This window comes from Canis lupus, chromosome 26 (assembly GCF_048164855.1).
Source record: "Canis lupus baileyi chromosome 26, mCanLup2.hap1, whole genome shotgun sequence".
Classification (NCBI taxonomy): Eukaryota; Metazoa; Chordata; class Mammalia; order Carnivora; family Canidae; genus Canis; species Canis lupus.
The window spans coordinates 31,368,407-31,383,334 of NC_132863.1; the positions used below are offsets into that span (position 1 = coordinate 31,368,407).

Here is a 14,928-nt window from a genome sequence, read left to right on the forward strand (position 1 = left end):
CTACCAACAGGGGATTCTAAATGGTCAGCCAAGAATGGCTAACTCCAAGTTCCCTCCCAGCAGCTATTCTTTTGCAGGATTCCTCTTCCTTGTCACTAGAAGGAAGAGTACTTTCTTGGTGAAAAAACAGAATGAATGGTAGGGCTGCCACCACCATGATATTAAGTATCTAATCGTGTATACAGGGGATAATCACCACTCGTCTTGAGCTTGTCCTTGAGTAAATGTTTTAGTCTCATATCTTCAGAGACAGAAATGTGTCACATAAGTTGATTTTAAGGTTAACTGAAGCACTATATCATGATAGCTTAAGGCAGAAAACTTTCTGAGCTGCACTACCTCCTTCTCAGCCTTCAGAACTAACCACACCACAACCTGACCTATTCCTGTTGAACAGGACAATTATGATTAATTAATGTATTCGAGGACCCCTGAGGCAAACAGGACTGCTTCTTCTACAGTGAATGTCCCCCAAACTGCTATACTTTGAATTATTTTTGTACAGTTTTCCATCTCTGTCATCTCCAGCTGTCTCTTCTTGCTATGGTCGGTATGCTTGCCTCCAGTGGTGGGGCCCTTAATTCACTGTTTCTGCTATCAGGCGGACCTGGAAAGCTAAGCTATTAAGAGTCGTGGGCTAAGGCTCACTCCTACCAGCCTCACCTCCTTTACACTCAGGCAGTCGGCTTCCAGATCGCACAATCTTAAACACTACAGCTGTATTTCCCAAACCTGTCTGATCATAAAGAGCAGGTATGTGTGTGGCGGAGGGAGAGTTTAAAATATACATTCTCAGTCCTCTCTCCTATAAATTCTAATCCAGTGGGTCCAGAATGGGGCCCGGAAATCTGTATTTTTAAAAAACACACCCTCAGATGATTTTCATGACCAAGTTTAGAAACATATCCAACATGCCCTGCATGCTGCTCACTTGAATTGGGATTCCGTCCGAAGCATAATGAATCTGGCCCAAGGCCAACTCCTTCCAGAGAGACCTTGCAACCAATGAAGTTGCCAGGTCGTTGTTCTTCTACTGCCCTCAGGCAAAATCCCCTGATCTTCTGAGGCTCCTGCAGGCTGGCCACCAATACCTCTTCTCTTGCTGGTAAAGGCAGACTTGGCACACCTTCTTTCTCTCCACCCTAAATGTCCTGCCATCTCCATGATGGGTTTTCTGACACATGGATGACCCAAACAACTCTCCAGCCTCTCAGTTGGTTGTCTTCCTTGACTTTACTCGTCTTCACTGAGTTCACTTCATCTTAACCATTCATGTCTGTAGCAAAATCCAGGAGCCCATCATGTCCAGTAATTAACTACTCCAGTTCTGAAATCTTCTACTCCAATATCCCTGTCTAACCATAACCTCCTCTTACTCCATCACTCCAATACACCCACTCTGTGACTTCACCAACACTTCTGGTCCTTTTCTCTCCCTCATCCAACCTGAAAACTCTTACCTGTCATGTTAATCACTCCCTGACTAATACCCTCAGATCCTCTGCTCCACTGTCCTTCTGCCAGCAAACCACAACTCTGGCAATCCAACCATATGCTTTCTGTGCTCCTAAAACCAGGCAGCTGAATGCTACTGATACCCTAGCCCTAGACCCATAGTCCCCTACCTCAACAGAGCCTTGTATAGTGTCAGGAAATAACGGACATTGCCCCAAGTTCACTCTTCCTGACCTTGATTATATGTCAAATCTCCTTGATTTCCCTCTGACCTCTTCCCACTTAGTCTTAGCAGACAAACCTCACCCTCTACCTCATAGAGTTGTTGTAAGCCACCAAAATAGCACCTGATCCTAAGCCATTCCACCAGAAAATTCAGCTGCGCCCTGATATTTCTTTTTAAGATTTTACTTATTTATTTTAGAAAGGGTAGGGAGGGACAGAGGGAAAGGGAGAAGAGAGAACCTTAAGCGGACTCCCCACTGAGTGCAGAGCCCAACGTGGGGCTCAACCTCACAACCCTGAGATCATGACCCAAGCTGAAACCAAGAGTCAGACGCTTAATCAACTGAGCCACACCCGGGCACCCCTAGTATCTTTCTGATGAAAGACAAAAAACTAGCCAGACTCTCAAAAATGGCCAGCCTCTCAAAAGATCTCTCTACCCTGAGACTTTTTCTTAAGATGGAAAGGAGTTTAAAAACAAGAAAACTCTTACCTCAAGCATTTAACAAGTTTGAATCCAAACATAAAGTTGCCAAATATCAACAGAATGATTATAAATCATAAGCCAAATACTTAATTCCCTGATCATTTTTATAAATTCAAAAGCAGAGTAAATGAAACAATATTGTTGGTTATAGTCTTTCACTTTTACTCAAACTCTCATTTGTTGATGGGGCTACAAGTCTTTTCTGAGCATTTTTTCCCTCCTTATATTAACAGTTAACATTCATTGTTTTATGTGTATAATTATGCTACTCACAATGACCCTGTGAGATAAGAACTATTATTTTTCTCCATTTACAGCTGAAAAAAACAGACTTAGACATGTTAAGTAATTTGCCCAAAGGCTTACAGCTAGAAGTCCACAAAGGTAAAATGAAAACAGAACTCAAACTAATCTATCTACATGCTTTGGCATAGTGGGTTTTTAACAGAAACTTCCCAAGAAATACAGCACCCTAATCCAATTCTTATACCCCAGTATATGCTTGGAACCATCACGTTACTATTATGGCCTATTTCACATTCATATACCCTTACATTCGCATGAGAAGGCAATAATGAGTAGGAGGAAGTTTCAACAGTCAGATCAAATAGATTCAAATCCTAGCTCCATCACTTTCTTAGCTGTATAGCTTTAAAATTTATTCCTCTTAGATCATGTTTTTCAACTAGAAAGCAGAAATGATAATGTAATAATCACTGCCACCTTAGTTAGTTTTCCCAGAGATTTAAAGATCATGCGTGATCACATTTAGCAATGGACCTGGCACAGAGTAAGTCTCGAAAAAGGTTAGCTGTTACAAAAACTATTATTCAAAAGGTCTTAAGGACCTGCACCCACTGGATTTAAGGCAGAGCACTGGGTGCCAGGACCGTACCGTAAACAGGCCAAGGCAGTCTCGGCCTTCAGCAGTCTTGCAGTCTCCTGGGAGAGTAGATGATAAAGGCAACGCATAAATGAGATACTTGGAATTGTGGTGAAACACTAGGCAGGAAACGCACACACATTAGGAGGGGACATCAGGGAGGAGGCAACTGTGGGAGGGGTGATCGGGAAAAGACCCTCTGAAAAGGGACATTTTAGCTGAGAGCAAATGCTTGAGAAGGATCTTTCTATGAGAAGGGGCGGGTGCCAGGCAAAGGGAAGAGCCTGTACAGAAGAGGAGGAGAACTGGCACATTGTCAGTTCCTACCTGACAGAAGAACAGTTGAGCAAGGAGCAGAGGCTGGAGAGACAGAGGCCGAGCACCTCAGATTAAGAAGTGTGGTGTGGGTCCCAGTGCCGTAGGAAGCCACTGCGAGGGGGTGACGTGATCTGGTTGGCTTTTTAGTAGCATCCATTCTGGCCGCAATGGGGACAGTGGTTAAAAGGAGGCAAGAGCGGAAGCTGGGAGGCCAGGTATAGGCAGGCTATTCTCGCAGCTGGATTAGGAGGACAGAGGGAAGGGAGGGTTTGAGGTATTCTGGAGCCTAGGCCAACATGCTGTCCTGATGGACTGAAAGACAATTTTCAGGTGTTTGGCTTAAGCAATGAGAGGACAATAAGGACACAGGGAAGGCAGAGGGTAGAGAAAGCTGGGAGAGAGGGAAGACAGGAGTCAGGAATGAGGAATATAAATCCGGAAGTTTGAGAGGAGACATTCTGGAGTTTGAGATCATGGTGGGGCAGCAAGAAGAGACAGCAGGAAGGCAGTGGGTAAAAATGCAAAACTAGAACCAGAGAGTGGTGGAGAACGAGGTCTAATCAAGGGAAGAAGTTAGCACCCAAAGGGTATTAAAGTCCTGAGAATAGATGAGATCATGTAGGGAGAGAATATGATGATAGAAAGGAGGTAGCCAAGTGACAAAAGAGAAGAAATAATAAGAAATCAGGCTGATAATCTGAAAGTGCACATGGTCATCATGGCCATGTAGCCTGTGCAAAAACACATAGAACTGCCCCAATTACATGCTCAATAAATGCCTATGGAACAAATAAAAATAAAATATTAATGCATTCCCTTTAGGCCTTTAAAAGAAAATTTTCAGGGCACCTGGGTGGCTCAGTCAGTTAAGCATCTGCCTTCAGCTCAGGTCATGATCCCAGGGTCCTGGGATTGAGCCCTGCATCGGGCTCCCTGCTCTGCAAGGACACTGTTTCTCCCTCTCCCTCTGCCTGCGGTTCCCCCTGCTTATGCTTGTTCTGTCAAAAAAATAAAAATCTTTAAAAAAAAAAAAGAAAATTTTCATTTACGATTTTCCCCCCAAGTTCTTGTATATTTGAGGCATAAGAAAAAATGGTTTTGAAGGTCTCTGTTTGGATTGTGTACAAAGAATCCTTTTCCTTATGAGCAAAAAACAAGGATTTTTTTTCAAAAACTCATTAAAAAGTAGTCTACTTGAAATTCAAGCTTTTTAAAAAATCTTACACTCACATTTCTGTAAAAATTCTGCCCCAAGATACAATTTTTCCCATCCTTATAATGAAAATGCAATTATACATTTCACTACAGATATCATTTCATCCTGAAAGATGAAACTGGTACTTTCAAATGGTTCAAGAGTCACATGAGAGATGTAAAATGCTCAAGAGATCAAGGATTTACTTTAAAATGTTAAAAAAAAAAAAAAAAAACTTAAGCATACCTGTGAGGCCATCCAAAAACTGATAAGCAAAGAGTTGAAAAGGATAGAATTGCCAGGAAAATAAGTAAATATAACAGCTACTCCTCAAATGAAAACACATTAAGGCTGTAATTATATCTCTGGGTATCTGTTGACACAAAAAAACTCACTATGCTCTTGAGGCTTATACTATCACCAAGAACTACCAAATTGAAATCACAGCTGTAAACATAACTGGGATACTTTATACTTTTCAAAGATTTCCAATGTGACACAAGGGATAAGGCATAAAAAAGAAAGCCAGTAACATTTGCCAAAAATGTTTCTTCCCTCGATTGTTCAAGTTAAATCAAGACTACAATTCTTTTTTTTTTTAAGATTTTATTTATTTATTTATTAGAGACACAGAGAGAAAGACAGACAGAGAGGCAGAGACACAGGCAGAGGGAGAAACAGGCTCCATGCAGGCAGCCCGATGTGGGACTTGATCCTGGATCTCCAGGATCAGGCCCTGGGCTGAAGGTGGCCCAAAACCGCTAAGCCACCGGGGCTGCCCAAGACTACAATTCTTTTTAAGATTATAAGCCTCACTTGTAAAATTCTTCTCAGATAGGTAAAGGAGAGGACTATCTTGACTTTTAAAGGGTTGTTATCTCACTTCATGACAGCCCTATCTAAAAAGCCTAGGAGGCTACAGGAAGGTCACAGGAACGACGGATAATGAGCATTCATTCACTCATTCATTCAACAAATACTAAGCACCTATAACGTGTCAGGTGATTTTTCTGAGCCCTGAGGACACATCAGTGAAAAAAGCCACACTTCTGTGTTAATGAGGGAGAAGAGACATAAATCAACAAATAAATATGTACTCATCAGTAGGAGAGTCAGTGCTATGAAGAAAAAGTTAAGGAGGAGAAGGGAGTGGGTGTATTTTACACAAAGGGGTCAAGAAAAACCTGATAAGGTTACATCTGAGGCAAGAACCACGATATCCAGGGAACAGAGCTCTAGGCAGAGGGAACAGCAAATGCAAAGGCATGGAGGCTAGCATATGTTTAAAAGTTTTTTAAAGAATAGCAAAGATATCTGTTTGGCAAAACTGGAAGTGAGGACAGGGAGGCAGCCTAGTCAGCCGTGGCAAGGAATTCAGATTTTACTTTAAGACGAGAAGCTATTATATCGCTCTAAGCAGAGGATCCAATTTATTTTTTAAAAGTATCACAAAGATAACATAAGTTCTTACTCATACACAAGTTTTATGAGTAATAAATAGGGTAACTATACATCTATAGAAGAGGAGACAATACCTCGGGCTACAGAGCCATTTCAAGTTGCAAATCAGATTAAGCAAAGAATTATGTATAATCACCACTGAATCCCTACATCCATCATCCTCCTCTCATGCCTTTATGTACGAGGCATACATAATCTATAAGATTCTATATAATCCACTTATAAATTGGGGAAAAAAGTATATAATAAAACAATCTCCTAGTATGGTAGCATTTCTGTAAGAAAAAAATACTTATGCATAAGAACAAGAGATTAAAAGGATAAAAAAAAGAATAAGAGGATAAATACCTAATTGTGGTTCCCTATCATTTGTGGAATTATGGGTGGTTTTTTTTTTCCCCCTCAAGCCTTTCTTTGTTTTTCTAGCTTTCTGCTTTAAACATGAATTACTTTTGTGATTTTTTTTTAAATGTTATGTCTAAACTAAACAGAACACTCCTACCAGGAGACTGCCCTAGTTGAAAATCTTAAATATGAAAACAAAACAAGACGCGGGGAACATTTTCTCCCAAAGTTACCCCACTCCCATGCCGTGTTTGCCTATTAAAGAAGCACTGTGCAAATCAAGCGCTGCTCAACGTATCAAGGTCACAAAACCAACTTGGTTAATATGTTTATCATTACATAGTAGCTGTGTCCTCCACAGCAACTTTGATACCATCTTTCCAGGGCGGCAATAGAAGGGCCCTTTCATTAATTTCCTAAGACTCCTTTTTGATACTACTTTGCCGCTTCTGGATTTTTCCACTGTATGTCTCTTAGAAACGAATTAAGCCCGAATAAGTTGTTCCAGCTAATGAAGTGCGCTTTTGGCTCTTTCCCCGTGGTTGAGAACTACCCGGCAGGATACCAAGTGTTTGGGGACGCATTTTTTCTCTTAGTTTTGAAATACCGCGATGCTAAGTTTGCTACAAATAAAGAACGTCGAGACAACAACCTACAGGAGCATTCACACGCGGCGCGACCGACGCCTCTCTGCAAGCCCAAGATGCATAGGGTCTCGTGAATAAATACTACGTGCCCACATGACACAGATAAAAACAGAAAGGAGGCTGCCGTCCGTGCTCCCCGTCCCCGTCCTCGTCCCCGTCCACCTCCCCTCCCCGCCCCTCCCCGCAGCAGCCTCTCCCGGGGCACCAGCCCAGCGCAATCACTGCTCAGAAATGCAAGCCGCGCGACTCGGAGGGACTCGGGCTGCCTAACGCTTCCCACCGAGGCTCCCCATCCCACCCGCTGCACGAGCACTTCCGACGGGCTCCTCGGGATGGAAACCCCAAGCTCCGCTCCCTCGGCGCGGCCGGCCTCCGGGGGGCCCGGGGCGCCCCGAGCGAGGCTGCAGTCCCGGCTCCGCTGCCTCCTCGCGGACGGACGCTGCCCGGGGAGCGGGGCCGAGGAGGGGCGCCGCGGGCATCCCCGCCCTCCCGGCCCGCAGGGTCCACGGCGAGCCCCGGGGCAGCGGCGGGGGGGGGGGGGGCGCTGACAGATGGGCGGGGGCGGGGCTTCGGGGGGAAGGGGCGGGGCCTGCGCGCAAGGGGGCGCTGGCGGCTGACAGAGAGACGGGGCAGCGCGCGGGAGGGGCGCGGCGGGGGCTGGCGCACGCGGGGGCTGGCGGGCGGGGGGACACACACGCACGCACACGGGGACTGACACGGCGGGGGCGCGCGGGGCCGGCGGGCCGCGGCGGGCGCTCACCTGGCAGCGGCGGCGGCGGCGGCGGCGCCCGCGGCCGGGCCTCCCTCCCTCCCTCCCGGCGGGCGGGCGGGCGGGCGGGCGGCGCGGGCCCCGCGGAGGAGGCGGCGGCGGCGGCGGCGGCGCCGGAGCCGCGGACTGCTGGGCGGCGGGGACGCAGCTGCACCAACCGACTCCGGGCCGCTCGGCTCGGCTCGGCTCGGCCGCGCTCGGGGCCGCTCGGCGCGGCTCGGCCCCGCTCGGCTCGGCCCCGCTCGGCTCGGCTGGGGGCGGGGCCCGGGGCCCCCCGCCCAGGTCGCCGCTGCCGCCCGGGGGGCGGGGCCTCACGCGGGCGCGAGCCCCCTGACGTCGCGGAGAGCGGACCTCGCCCGGCGCATGCGCAGGCGCCGTCCCGCGTCTCCCCGCGTGGAAGCCGGAGGGGGGGGGGAGGAGGGCGCAGGGGGCGGGGCCGCGGCCCCAGGGGCCCCGGCTTTTGTGCTCCGTATCCTGGCCCTCCTGGAGGCCCACCTAAGGAAGGTCACCCACGGCTACCCTTTGGAAAGGATGCAGGCAGGGCAGGGATCCTGGTCCCTTGCCTGGCCCCTCTCCCTGTGGTGTTGCCCAACAAGCATCGCCCGAGGGTTGGCTCTTCTCTCGTCCAACCAATTGCTCCACTGCAGTTTTTAATCCCTGCTATTTCTAAACATCAGCAACTTCTGATGGCTTTTTAAGATGAAATCTTCAGGTACTTGAGGGATGCCTGGTGGCTCGGCGGTTGAGCATCTTCCTTTGGCCCAGGTCGTGATCCCGGGGCCGTGGGATCGAGTCCTGCATCAGGCTCCCCGCAGGGAGCCCACTTCTCCCTCTCTCTCTTTCTCTGTGTTTCTCATGAATAAATAAATAAAACCTTTTTAAAAAAAATCCTCAGGTATTTGAGAACTTGTAAGCATCAGACTCTGAAGGTACACTAATGCTGTTCTTTCTTCACAGCTTCCATTGTGTCACGTGTAACACCTGGGATGGCGGTGGGCCCTTTTCTGAATTTTTTTTGGGGGGGGGGGGGGTCACACGTCCCAGGGTCCTGTGTTGTCATGGAGCCCATGTCTATGGCATATATGCTCAGAAAGTGATCCCCACCTTTAGAATCCAGTGATTAATAAACAGCAAGAGCTCTGCAGCCTGACATCCCTTGGCATCCCGGATCTGCATTATATTGACAGATTAATCCTTGGCTGAGTGACTTTGGACATGCCATTTAATCTTTAATCCATAAAAGAGCAATGAAAATATTAGTAATTAAGCCAGTAGAACCGATTGAAAGATTTGAATGACAGCACCCATGAAGCTTTCTGCACAGTGCCTGGTGTTCAACAAATAAAGCTGACTTTAACTTCAGATTGAATTTTAACCTTCAGACTCTGAAAAATAGTGAAAACATTTTATATATGTATATATAAATAAAAGAGAGTGGGCACAATATGTCACACTTGACATGTCCAAAGCCAAACTCTGGAACTTGCTCCTCAATTTGTCCCTTTCAGTCTTCTCCACCTCAATCAACGTCAATTCCATCCTTCTAGAGGCTCCAGCCAAACCTTGAAGTCATCCTCAACTTCTCTTTTCCTATCCTCATATTCGACATGTAATTCAATAACAAATACCTTTAAAATACCCTCATTTGAGGGATGCTTAGGTGGCTCAATGGTTGAGTGCCTGCCTTTGGCTCAGGTCGTTATCCCAGGATGCAGGATCCAGGATCTGGTCCCGCTTCCAGCTCCCTACAGGCAGCCTGCTTCTCCCTCTACCTGTGTCTCTGACCCTCTCTCTCAGTCTGTGTCTCTCATGAATAAATAAATTTTTAAAAATATCCTCATTTGAGCCCTCATCATCTTTTTCCTGGAATATGGCAGTGAACAGATTCTACTTGTCCTCTGATTCCACCCTGCTCTCGGAGAGCTTGTTCTCAAGAAGCCAGAGGAATTCTGTTAAAATTCAAGGCAAAACATCTCCCTCCCCCCCTTCTGTAAAGCTTACTCCAATTCCTTCCCATCTCAGAGCAAAAATCAAAATCTTTTTGTCAAGGATCTCAAAGAGCCTATTGCGACCCCTCCCCAACACTCCTCCCCTTCTTTAACTGTGTCTCCTTGTACTCTATCCCTTCACCCCATTCCAGCCACACTAGCCTCCTTTCTGCTTCTAGAACATGCAGGCTCACTCCTCCCGCAAGACTGTGCATTTGATGTTTCAAACCCCAGGGTACTGAAAGGCATGTGCCCTTACTCCAAATTTCAAAATTTTCAGAAGTCACCTCCTCAGACTTACCCAGACCATTCTACTAAAATATCAAGTCCCACCACTCCCATCATCCTCTCTCCCCTCATCCTGCTCTACTTATCCTTATAGCCCTTATGACCTGAATATCATCCGTAATGTTCTGAGGGCAAGGACTTGTGTTGCTCATCTGCAGTATCTGGAACATGGCCTGACACTGTTAGAGACTCAGGATATATTTCTTGAATTAATAACAGTATATATGGAATATGTTGCTCAAATTTAACTTCATTTACTCAGCAAGCTTTTTGAGCGCCTACTCCAATCTAGGTACTGTGGGATGTGAAGGTAAACAAGGCATTCTCCCAACCACCAAGGAACTCAGAATTTCAAATGAGACAGACATGCAAAGAAGTACTTCTGGAAGAAAATATGTATGTAACACTACATGAATGCACTACCTGCTTTGGGAAGTAGAAAGGAGGACATAATTAATACGATATAGGAGTGTGTAGAAAGTCTTCCCACAGGAGCCGACACGAGTTGAGTCTAAAGAGTTGATGAGGAGAGGACTCCAGGCAGAGCAAACAGCATGCACTTAATATTTACTCAAGGAGACAAATTATTTTCCTTTAAAAAAATAATTGAAGGGCAGCCCTGGTGGCGCAGCGGTTTAGTGCTGCCTGCAGCCTGGGGTGTGATCCTGGAGACCTGAGATCGAGTCCCACGTCGGGCTCCCTCCATGGAGCCTGCTTCTTCCTCTGCCTGTGTCTCTGCCTCTCTCTCTGTGTCTCTCATGAATAAATAAATAAAATCTTTAAAAAAAAATAACCGAAGCAGATTCCAGGTGATCCCTATAATAATATCACCTAAACTTCACTCATTCTGATGAGTTTTCTCAAGCAGGAAAGAAACTGCCAGAAGTATAGCTGATGCACTAAAATTGCCACCTGATTTCTATTTTACTGGAATAGACTACACCTGTGACCCCTTTTTTTGTGTCAGGGTCTAGAGGCAAAGAGCATGTATCAGTAAGAGTCTGCTGGCTATGAGCACCAGTAACCCCTGAGGGCAGTTAAAGAAAAATAAGGGAGAATTTATCTTAGGGCTTTTTAGGGGTCAAAGGGATGGGTCTCTCAGGCCAACAAGAATCCAGATAGACTTCTGGATGGGTTGGAAGCAGAGCAAGGGGTGCCAGTAAGACTCTCCCCACAAACTTGTTTTCTCTCCTTCCAGGTAATACAGTGGAAGGATAGGTCTACCAACTACTCCCAAGTACATGATACAATCCAACTACAGAGACTAAAAATTCCTAATCCCCAAATCTCAGAGAAGAGGCTCTTATTGACCCAACTTATCTCAGGTGCCTCCCCTCCCTGCCTCCCTCAGAATAATCATGGCCAGCTTACAGGTCATGTAGCTTACCAGGAACCAGCCCCTGTGGATCAAGACCACACACACACACACGGGAATGATGTTGAGTTGAGATATTTTAATAGAAGTTACTCGCAGAACCATGAATTCCACTGAATGGCAAAACACCTGGGAGATATTTGACAGTCACACAGAATGTGAGTACTGGGGTGGTCTCCATAAGCCCTCTGTTGTGGGTATTCTGATGGCTCCCTGTGGTAGTGGACATTTAATGCTCGCCACCAAATATTTCTGGTGTGTTTCCCACGCACATGATAGGATTGTACTTCCTCACAGCTTGGAGTCAGGAGTGGCCATGCCACTTGCTTGGGTCAATAATGTGGGAATAGATGTAGGCCTAAAGTTTAAGATCTAGTGGGCAATTTTGTATACTCCCCCTCAGGAACAATAGACAATACAGAAGATGGTGATAGCTCCATTATTCTGGGTCCTAAAAGGAGATGACAATAAATAGTGTGTCCTCCCCCGCCCCCACCTCAGGAGACTCATAGTACACATGTAGTGTGAGGAAGAAATAAACCTTGCTGTATAAGATTGGGGTTTGTTTGCTACCACAGTAAAACCTAGCCTAGCCCTACAGATGTACCTTCTAACATCCAGTGTATCCCACTGCCCATTGTACAATACTGAGGCAGTTTGGGTGGGATAGACCCCATTTCCCACATGTGAGTGTGGAGTCTGTGCTAAGTGTGAATTAATCTCATCTACTTTGTACTGTATTCCTGTGCTTCAGGAATAGACCTATTACCCAGATCTACATCTATCAGTATCCAATATTTGCCTCATCACAATAATTGAATAAAATCCTGTGTCTTTGGATGTCAGTGAGAAACCATTTGATACTGGCAACTATTTTACAACCATGAAGAGAGCCAGCCTAAAGATGAAGCTGACACATGGAATAGGGAAAAGTAGAATAAAAAGAAACAGAGTTGGGGTGCTAATCAAGGCTTACCTGAACCAGTAAAGTCAGGTAAATCAATAAATTCCCTGTATTATTGATTCTAATTTGAGTTAGGTTTTCTAGTACTCGAAACCAAAAGCACTCCATCTATGGCTATTCTATCTTATTCACTGCACAGCTCTGAGCAGTAGCCAGCACTATAGAATCACAAGGGGGAAGATCTCTGAACTTTGAACAATCACAGGAAGAGAAGCTGAAAATTCTGTGATTTATATGCCAGCTTCTTTTCTAGAACAAGGTATCACAATGCAGGCAGAGCACAGAAAAGGAACAGTAACAAGCTGAGAACCAAGGATTCAAAAGAGAAGAATCCTATAGAACCAGGATAGCAACAGACCCCCAAACTTAACAGCACATAGTTCATTTCATAGAGTTCTATCACTTTCCATGAAGCTTTATGTGCATTTATAAAGTCTGGAGTGGAAGAATCCAGGAGTCAGTTTAATGCAGTATGTAAGTAGGATTTAAATTTGAAACTCCTGGGCTTAAATCCTGTCTTCCTCACTTGCTATGTGAACTTGAGTAACTTACTTAAACCCCTGATGTACCTATAACAATTGAATGAGATGCTCCATGATACTATTAACATGCTATGTGATGCATTATAAAAGGACTCAAAGGTTAAAAAGGATGTCCAGTCAATTTTTTAAAGAAAGGTTCTGAATCCAGTTGTACTAACTTATTGCCTCTCGGCTCTAAAGCCACCCTTCTTTGGCTTGCCCTGTGATACCGGAGCTGAATTCTGCAAACATTTCCCTTTTGCCAGTGGCACAAGGTTAGGCTTTGTCAGTAGAGAATGTTGGAGAAATACAAAAACATAGAAGCATAAGGGGCTTCCTGAATCAGAACCTTCCAGATTCCACTCTGCTCTTCTGGCTCCTATAGCACATGGTTGCCAGTGATCTATGGGAGACCCAGTGGCACTCACCCTCCAGTAAGCTTTTCTGCTACCTGGATGGCCAGCTTTGACCTATTGCCTATGGTCATCCATCAAACTTCTCTACCGTCCATTGGGCTGAATTCCTGCTCTCTCCAACAAGGCCCAAATCTTACCTTGGGGTTGACAGAGAGGCACTTGCAAATGTATTCTCTCCTTGGGCACATTGTCTTGGCCCTAGAGATAGTAGGTGCTATCTACAATTACTATGTCTATATTCTTTGGAGCTCTCTTTTGACCCTGTTGATCACTAACCACCTTTCATTAGTTAGTAATTCTGCATATTCAATGTTCTTTGTTCAAATTAGTGATGTAGTTTCTGCATCCTGAGTGGGCCAGTGTTTCACAAGTTTCTGAGATTAAGAAGGAACTGGTTTGTGGGAGTGGGTGGAGGGAGTAAAATTGTGTGTATAAGAGTATTTATAAAGTTATGACTTCCTCAAGAGAACACTGTAAGAAAAATACAATGGTGAGTCCTGATTGCAGAGCCAGTCTTCTGCCTGCCTCTATAACTGGGGTTCAGCTGGTCCGGCCCAGCCCAGGACCTGAGCCAGACATGATGGGCAGGATCCTGAGGCCTATTGTCACATCTTGATTATAAATATACAATTTCGGGATGCCTGGGTGGCTCAGCAGTTGAGCATTTGCCTTCAGCTCAGGGCGTGATCCTGGGATCCAGGATCCAATCCCACATCGGGCTCCTTGCATGGAGCCTGCTTCTCCCTCTGCCTGTGTCTCTGCTTCTCTCTCTCTCTCTCTCTCTCTCTCTCTCTCTCTCTCTCTCATGAATAAAATCTTTAAATAAAAGTATACAGTTTCTGCTGGACCAGTGATGAGTTTGAATGTCCAGCAGCTCAGCTCAAGGCATTGCCTGTCCCCACTTTTTCCCCCAAAAAAGTGTATTGTGCACCTACTATCCACCTGGCCCCATATTAGGTCCCAAGTACACAGTCCTGAATAAACCAGAGACCTTCATGTAGCTTACAGTCTGGTAAGTAAAGCAGACTGGGCAGCCTGGGTGGTTCAGCAGTTTAGCGCCTGCTTTCGGCCCAGCGTGGGATCGTGGAGACCTGGGATTGAGTCCCGCGTCAGGCTCCCTGCATGGAGCCTGCTTCTCCTTCTGCCTGTGTCTCCGCTTCTCTCTCTCGCTCTGTCTCTCACGAATAAATAAATAAAATCTTAAAAAAAAAAAAAAAAGTAAGGCAGGCATTGGTCAAATAATCAAAAACATAAATTTCACACAGGGCATGGTACCATGAGATCCACTAATAGGAGGTTTTGGCTCAAGAATATTTAGGGAAATAGTTGGTGTGAAATCTAAAGAGAAAAATAGGGGTTAAATTAGATGTATTAGTCTGCTCGGGCTACCATAGCAAAATACCATAGACCAGGTGGTTTAAACAACAGAAATAAATTTTCTCACAGTTCTTGAGGCTGGAAGTCCAACATCAAAGTCCCAGCCAATTTGGTTTTTGGTGAGAACTATCTTCCTGGCTTGCAGATGGCTGCTTTCTTGCTATGTCCTCATATGACCTTTCCTCGGTATTTGTGCACAGGAAAAGAGGGAAAG

The 14,928-nt window shown here is 45.7% G+C and overlaps 1 protein-coding gene across 6 annotated transcripts in view; it reads right to left on the minus strand.

The window, feature by feature from the left end:
• Positions 1 to 14,928, minus strand: part of ZHX3 (zinc fingers and homeoboxes 3) — a 125,248-nt gene that overhangs the window by 95,155 nt on the left and 15,165 nt on the right. Inside the window, exon 1 of one of the 6 annotated variants that reach the window (XM_072801031.1) lies at positions 7,777 to 7,820. The exons of 3 other annotated variants lie outside the window; for them this stretch is intronic. The gene's annotated coding sequence lies outside the window, so the exon portion shown is untranslated. Of the gene's footprint in view, positions 1 to 7,314; positions 7,468 to 7,776; positions 7,821 to 14,928 lie in introns of those variants that run through there. 2 more of the 6 variants (XM_072801030.1, XM_072801035.1) reach the window with 2 other exon arrangements.